The sequence below is a fragment of the Lathyrus oleraceus genome, chromosome 4 (assembly GCF_024323335.1).
Source record: "Lathyrus oleraceus cultivar Zhongwan6 chromosome 4, CAAS_Psat_ZW6_1.0, whole genome shotgun sequence".
Classification (NCBI taxonomy): domain Eukaryota; kingdom Viridiplantae; phylum Streptophyta; class Magnoliopsida; order Fabales; family Fabaceae; genus Lathyrus; species Lathyrus oleraceus.
The window spans coordinates 490,734,544-490,741,329 of NC_066582.1; the positions used below are offsets into that span (position 1 = coordinate 490,734,544).

At 34.6% G+C, this 6,786-nt stretch overlaps 1 pseudogene; it reads right to left on the reverse strand.

Moving 5' to 3' along the window:
* Positions 1 to 970: 970 nt before the first annotated feature.
* LOC127076561 (disease resistance protein RUN1-like) lies at positions 971 to 4,938 on the reverse strand (annotated as a pseudogene).
* Positions 4,939 to 6,786: the final 1,848 nt, after the last annotated feature.

The window sequence follows — 6,786 nt, forward strand, 5'->3', positions numbered from 1 at the left end:
GTTTCCTCCGATCAAATTACAATAATCTGAAGTAAATATTCTATCATTCAAATCACCTGCCCGATTTGCATATGAATATCCAATAATATTGATATGACTGTGTGTGGATAAACAAGTTCTTTTCCATGAGAATGTTTAATATATTTCAAGATCTGAGCTATAATATTCCAATGGCTATACCAAGATGAATTCTGAATATGACTTAAAACACTATTAGCAAACAAAATATATGATAATTCAACTTTTCAACTAACTTTATGTACCTATTAGGGTTAGGATATGACTCACTCGGATTCTAAAAAAGCATCACATTGAAATCCTTACGAGCATTAACCGTTTGAAATCAGGCACCCATGTCTTTTGTAAGAAAAAACAATGCGTGCACGCAACTGAGCTAATTTGATCTCAATAACTAACACAATCTCCCTAAATCTTTAGTATGAAAATGGTTGGAAAAAATATTATTTTAGATATTTAATGCATTTTTGATTGTCACCATTAATACTAACTTCGTCTACATATACCATAAGATGAACGATTTAAGAAAAACAAAACGATCTACTTCACAACAAATGATACTAAGCTATTAAATAACCTTTCTGAATTTTCCAAACCATAAAATGATTTTGATAACTTGCAAACAAAACCAGACTTTCCATTAACAATAAAGTCGGGTGGTTACTTCATAAAATTCACAAATAAAATCAGTTCCTTACCAAACACCATCATATTTACCTTTCTTCCTTTTGTTTTTGTTTTGGTAAAAACCTTTATTCCCTTTAATATTACAAAATATCAACAGTAACACGAAATCAACCAATGATGAGGTTAGGAATAAAGAGAAATGAACTTTTAACCAGAGTTTCTGTAGGACATTAATTCAAATAAACAATAACTGCATGAAGTCTTCTCTCTGTATATAAACTAGTACAAAGAAATGGCCTAATCAAAATTTGTTGAAACCTCTACATCAGTTCAAGCACAAAAATTGTCTCATTTTCTTTGCAAGTTTTGTAAAGATATATTTATTTGGCTTCCGAGATGATTCCATTTTCGCATTCGACGATAGCTCCATTTTAGCATTAGGCGGTGGCTGCAAGTTATCTTCTTGTGGTGGCTCCATTTCCATGTTAATTGATGGTTCAGTTTCCGTAGTAACTGAATGATCATATATTAGATAGGCAGTTGTCACCTTAACAATCAATCCACGCCCAAAAGCTGCAAATATCTCTACATTGTCACCAGGATTTAGATTTGATGTTAAACCCTTCCAATCTTCATCATTAAAAGACATTACCGTGTCTCGCTTGTATATCTTTATGGTGCACTTTGTGTAGTTAATAATCAAGACACTAGTGAGACATTCAAGTCCCATGTTTTCAGATGTTGATGAATAAACAACACATAAGATTATCCCTTTCATGCCACCATAACTATCCTCAGGAACTTGAAAAAGTACAGAAGTTCCTTCACCTTTATAGGCTAGCCAAGAAGGATAGTTGTCACCCGGAAGGCAAAGATTACTGGAATCATTGGTTGTCAATCCCTGAATCACGAGCATACGATCAGTTAACTGTGTATTAACTAATTATTAGGCTATTAAAATGGAATTTTTGTGAGTCTCAATCAAAATTATCTCATTCAAATTCATATAAGTATTTTGTAATCTAATAATGAAGGCACCCTCTATTATAGATGCAAAGAAAGCTTTTTGTACCCTTCTTTTCCTATCGGTTTTACCACACATCATCAATCTCGTTGCTGCGTGCACATTTCCAGACATTTGGTCTGTTTGCCATAGTCATCCTAATTCACTCATCATCAATCTATTGAGTTCTAGAGCTGAGTTCTTGTGTGATTGTAGATATAGGCAATAACACTAAAACAAGTATACATGTGTACACATAAACTTACAAATATAACAACATAGACATTAAGAAAAACACAATGTAAAGGAGGTATGAATAAAGCAAGGACCTGTGATATGCTCTTGCTAAGAGTATCGATGACTAGTTGGAAACTTCCCATTCCAATCAAAAGTGATCTCAAAGAGAGATTTGAAATTTGCGGTACATCTTCTGATGTTTCCAACTCATTAAAATTTACATCATATAGGTCATCGGAAAACTTTCTTAATTCTTGAGTCAGTTGAATCTCTGAATGGCATTGAACCCAAACACTTCTAAGTTTTGAGAGGCTGGAAATTATTGTTGATTGATATGCCATAATATCACTTTTTACATCCAAGGAAACTACGGACAATGACATGCTCCCAAATGGAGAAATGCGAGGTAGAGAATTTACCATTGGTGACATCCAAGACCAAATGATAGAAGGAAAAACATCCCGTGATAATCCTTCATATCCACATAGGGATATATATCCAATGCTTTTCAATCTTAGTATTGAATATGGAACTTGTTTTACAGATGTACCTTTAGCAATCAGCGTCGTCAAGGATTCCATCTGCACTATGTCTTCTTCCAATTTATCAATCTTTGAACAACCAGAAAGTATTAGAGTTTTCAAAGATTTCAATTGATAGATCTTCCTTGGGAGATTTCTAAGATTTGTACAGTCTTTCAAATTTATCAGAAGAATATTCTTGAGATCGCCAATGGATGGATGTACATCAAACAAACTTGGACAATCCTTCATAATAAGACTTTCAAGATTTGGTAATTTTGAAAAGTCGGGAGTGTCTTTCAAGTACTTTGAATGACTGAGATTGAGAATTTTTAGCTTCTCCAACAACTGCGAGAAGATAAATGTTGAAAAGAAAAATTAGAGAAGAAAATGGCGGGAACAAATATTATGACCGAAAAGAAAATTTATACCTTGGTTTCGTTCCAAACATGTTCAATATTACTGTATTTTAAGTCAATGACAATCAGATTTTCCTGATTAAAGTCATCAGGTATATAGTTGAAGGTAAATCCTTGCCAATGGACCCATCTCAGGTCATTAGAAAGAGACCCATAATCTCCATTGAGGTCAACATGATCAAGTTCTAAAAGTCTCAATTTCTTCATCCCTTTAAAAGAATTGGTATTGAAGCAAAATTTAGTGCTTCTCTGCAACTTCAAAACCAAACCCTCCACAGATTCTGTTCCCTGAAAACAAAGAGAAAAGTAAGGCAAAACCATTTTCGTTACTTTGCTAGAAAATCATGATAAGATTATGGAGGATGGTAAAAAAATTAAATTCTCACGGTATTTGTTGTCAAAACATCATGTACATCCTCATGAAACCATAATCGACTGCGCTTAGCTGGCTCTTTTGATGAACTTTCTCTAACAATTTCTCTTCCCATGTCTCGCAGCAAATCATGCATTCGAAGCTTGTTATTCTTTTCAACTTTTACAAGGCTCATCTCTATGAGGACAGTAATTCCAATATCAGCATAAAGTCCACAACCATTCAGTATCTCTGTAACATAAGCTCTGTCCTTGCCGATAAAGAAACAACATATGTCAAGAAGTATGTCTTTTTCAGTATCATCCTTTAAACAGTCATAGCTTATTCTAAGTTTCTCTTGCACTTGATTGTTGGGAATTCTCTCTAACTTTGACAGCACACTTTTCCATTCTTGTTTTGTCCTCCGATATAAGTAAGATCCGAGGACTTCAAGAGCTAGTGGTAATCCTCCACAATAAGAAACTACATTTACTGAGAGATCAGTGAAGTCTTTTCTTGGATTAGGTTGTCTAAAAGCGTGCCAACTGAAAAGCTCAAGGGACTGGTTTTCGTCCATTTCCTTCGTTGTACAAACATAGTCAGCATTAAGTAAATTCAATAGGCGCGAGTCTCTTGTTGAAACAATCGATACACTTCCCGGACCAAAAAATTTAGGATTTCCACACAGCGCCTTTAATTGCTCAACCGTGGTCACATCATCAAGTACAATGAGTGCCCTTTTCCCCTTAAGTCTTTTCTCAATCATATATTCCCCCACTGCTATGCTATGTATCTTTTGCTTTGCTTTCATGATATCTGAAAGAAGTTGTTCCTGTAAATGAATAACACCTCTATTCTCTTTTTCACAGACTTCTCTAACATTATCGACGAAACTTGTATCCACAAACTTGCGATGAATTCGATTGTAGATAGCTTTAGCTGTGGTTGTCTTACCTGATCCACCCATTCCCCATATCCCTATCATACTAACTTTCTTTGGCTGATTTTCTATGAAGTCAATCACTTTTTGCACCCGGGATTCCAATCCTATAGGAAATTCAGTAATAGACAACAATGTGATATCTAGTTTTGTCAAAATGTCCTCAACAATTTGATTCATCAGCTCATTTTCACTCCTTCAGTAATAAACAATTATAAAATATTCATAAGTATGAAACATTATAAACTCAAGAGAACCAAGAAACAAGAAAGAAGAAAGAAATGGTTTACATTTACCTGTAGTTGGTGACATCCCAACCAGACAAATTAGCAGCTTGGGTGAGTGCACTCCTCCAACCCAACAGAACATTTTCCCTAAGTTCTCTTTCCAAGTATCTTTTTTAGCAGTTGCTTCCAATGTTTTTCCAAAAGCACCATGTTGGTGACGCAAAACCGACGGATCAACGTCGTAAAACACGGGCATAACCACGTGTCCATGTGTTCTTCGGCATTCCATGATTTTTTCAAGCTCGTTGAGACACCAAGTAGACTCAATATAGTTTTTGGAGAAAACAATGATAGATATATGAGACTTTTCTATTGCTCCCAATAGTTCTGGTCCCAAATCTGTTCCTTTGTGAAGTTTGTAGTCGACAAATGCGTTGATTCCTGCATTTGAGAGGGCTGCATGTAGATGAGAAATGAAGTTGCTGCGTGTATCTTTCCCTCTAAAGCTGAGGAACACGTCGTAGAGCCATTGTGGATTGGTATATGAAGAAGACGAAGACATGTATTTAGATTTTGGTGACAGCTTTTCTTGAAGTCAACGGTTTGAAGTAGCAGTGATGCTGCAAGTTACAACCTTGCTTTATATATATATATATATATATATATATATATATATATATATATATATATATATATATATATATATATATGAAGAATGCTGCTATTGAAGTTGGTGAGTGAGTGGAGACATTCAACTTTCGCTAGCATGTGACAATATTTGTGGGACCGCTCCATTTGAGAGTTGGTGGGTGGGAGGAAATTTTTTCCTACTTTGACACATTTAGGGGGGAAAATCCTTATTTAATAGTAAATGGATGGATACTCTCCAATTTTTTTTCCATATACATATAATTATCAATTAAATTGGTTTCATGCAACATAAATAAAGATATTTAAAGTGTGGTATATAAGAATAGTTTTAAGATAACAATTATATTAAGAATGAGATTAATATAGAGACTAAGATGACATTTTAAATAAAGTTAAGATTAAAATTAAGAAAACAATACAATATATAAGACAAAATTAATAAGTGGCAAATGTAATGTAGTTTGTTTTGTGTGTGAGATGTATTGCTTAAATGATTAAATTGGTTAAAAGTAAAAAAGAAATTAATTTTTTGATGTTATTTTTGTATTTATTAGGCTGTTGTGGTATAATTGTGTACTTGAAGTTCAAAGTTAATTAGAATTTAAAGTGTATTACTTAGTATATAAATTAGTTAAATATAAATAGATCTATATTGAAGTTCAGTTTGTAAAATCATACATTCAATAATAACAATCATGATTGTTCATTCTCTCTCTCTTTTTCTCTCATCACTAAAAGTGCATCACGCACTAACAAATCGATATCTAGAGCTCTGGTTAGAATCTTGAATTTGTTTTCTAGAATCACACGTCGGTGATCGTGTTTCCGGGATAGTGGATTGTTAATCGCGTTTGCTACAAAGATGAATGGTAAAAATGCCATTATGAGTTTTCGTCTAACTTTTGACAGCAAGAATTGGATCTGATAAAGAAACCATATGTAATCTTTGTTTGGCTTTCATGAAACCCTAAAACTGATTATTAATGGCGTCCCTGAGCTTGTTGAGAATGCAATTGATGTTCAGAGAGTCGCGGACAAGGAGGCCAAGAAGAAAGACTGCAAGGTTGCGTTTTATATTCAATCGGCGGTAGACATGGAGAAATTTGATCGAATTTCTCCTGTTGAATCGGCGAAGGAGGCCTGGGATATTCTTGTCAAGTATTACGAAGGAGGTGATAATGTTAAGGTTGTCAAATTGCAGACGTTGCGAAGACAGTATGAATTACTGCATAAGGAGGAAGAAGAAAACATTTCAGGTTATGTCTCGAAGGTGCAGAAGTTTGTTCATCTCATGAAAGGTTGTGGTGAAACCCTGACTGATAAGATGATAGTTGAGAAGGTAATGCATACATTTACCTCTCACTTTGATCACGTTATCGTAGCCATTCAAGAATCCAACAATCTTGAAACAAACTGGAAGAGATGGTTAGTTCATTGGAGGCACATGAGATGAGGATTGTCAAAAGGAAAGGTTTTCAAGATCCGATACAAGCTCTACATGCTTAGACATGGAAGAAACATGGTGGCTCCAACAAGTTCAAGGGAAAAAGAGATAAGACTCAGAGCAAGAAGTCTTGGTCGAACCTTTAAAAGCATAAGGTCGATGATATGGCTTCTGAGTTCTTGAAAAGAGGAGAAGGAAACTTCTATCAGAAAGACAAGGAGAAAAATGTGTGAAGTGATATAACTGTGAAAAATGAGGTCATTTTGCCAAGAATTCTTGGTAAAATAAAGATAAGGAAGCGACAAAAGGCAAAAAGGAAGGAGCGAATCTTACACACCAAGATTCAG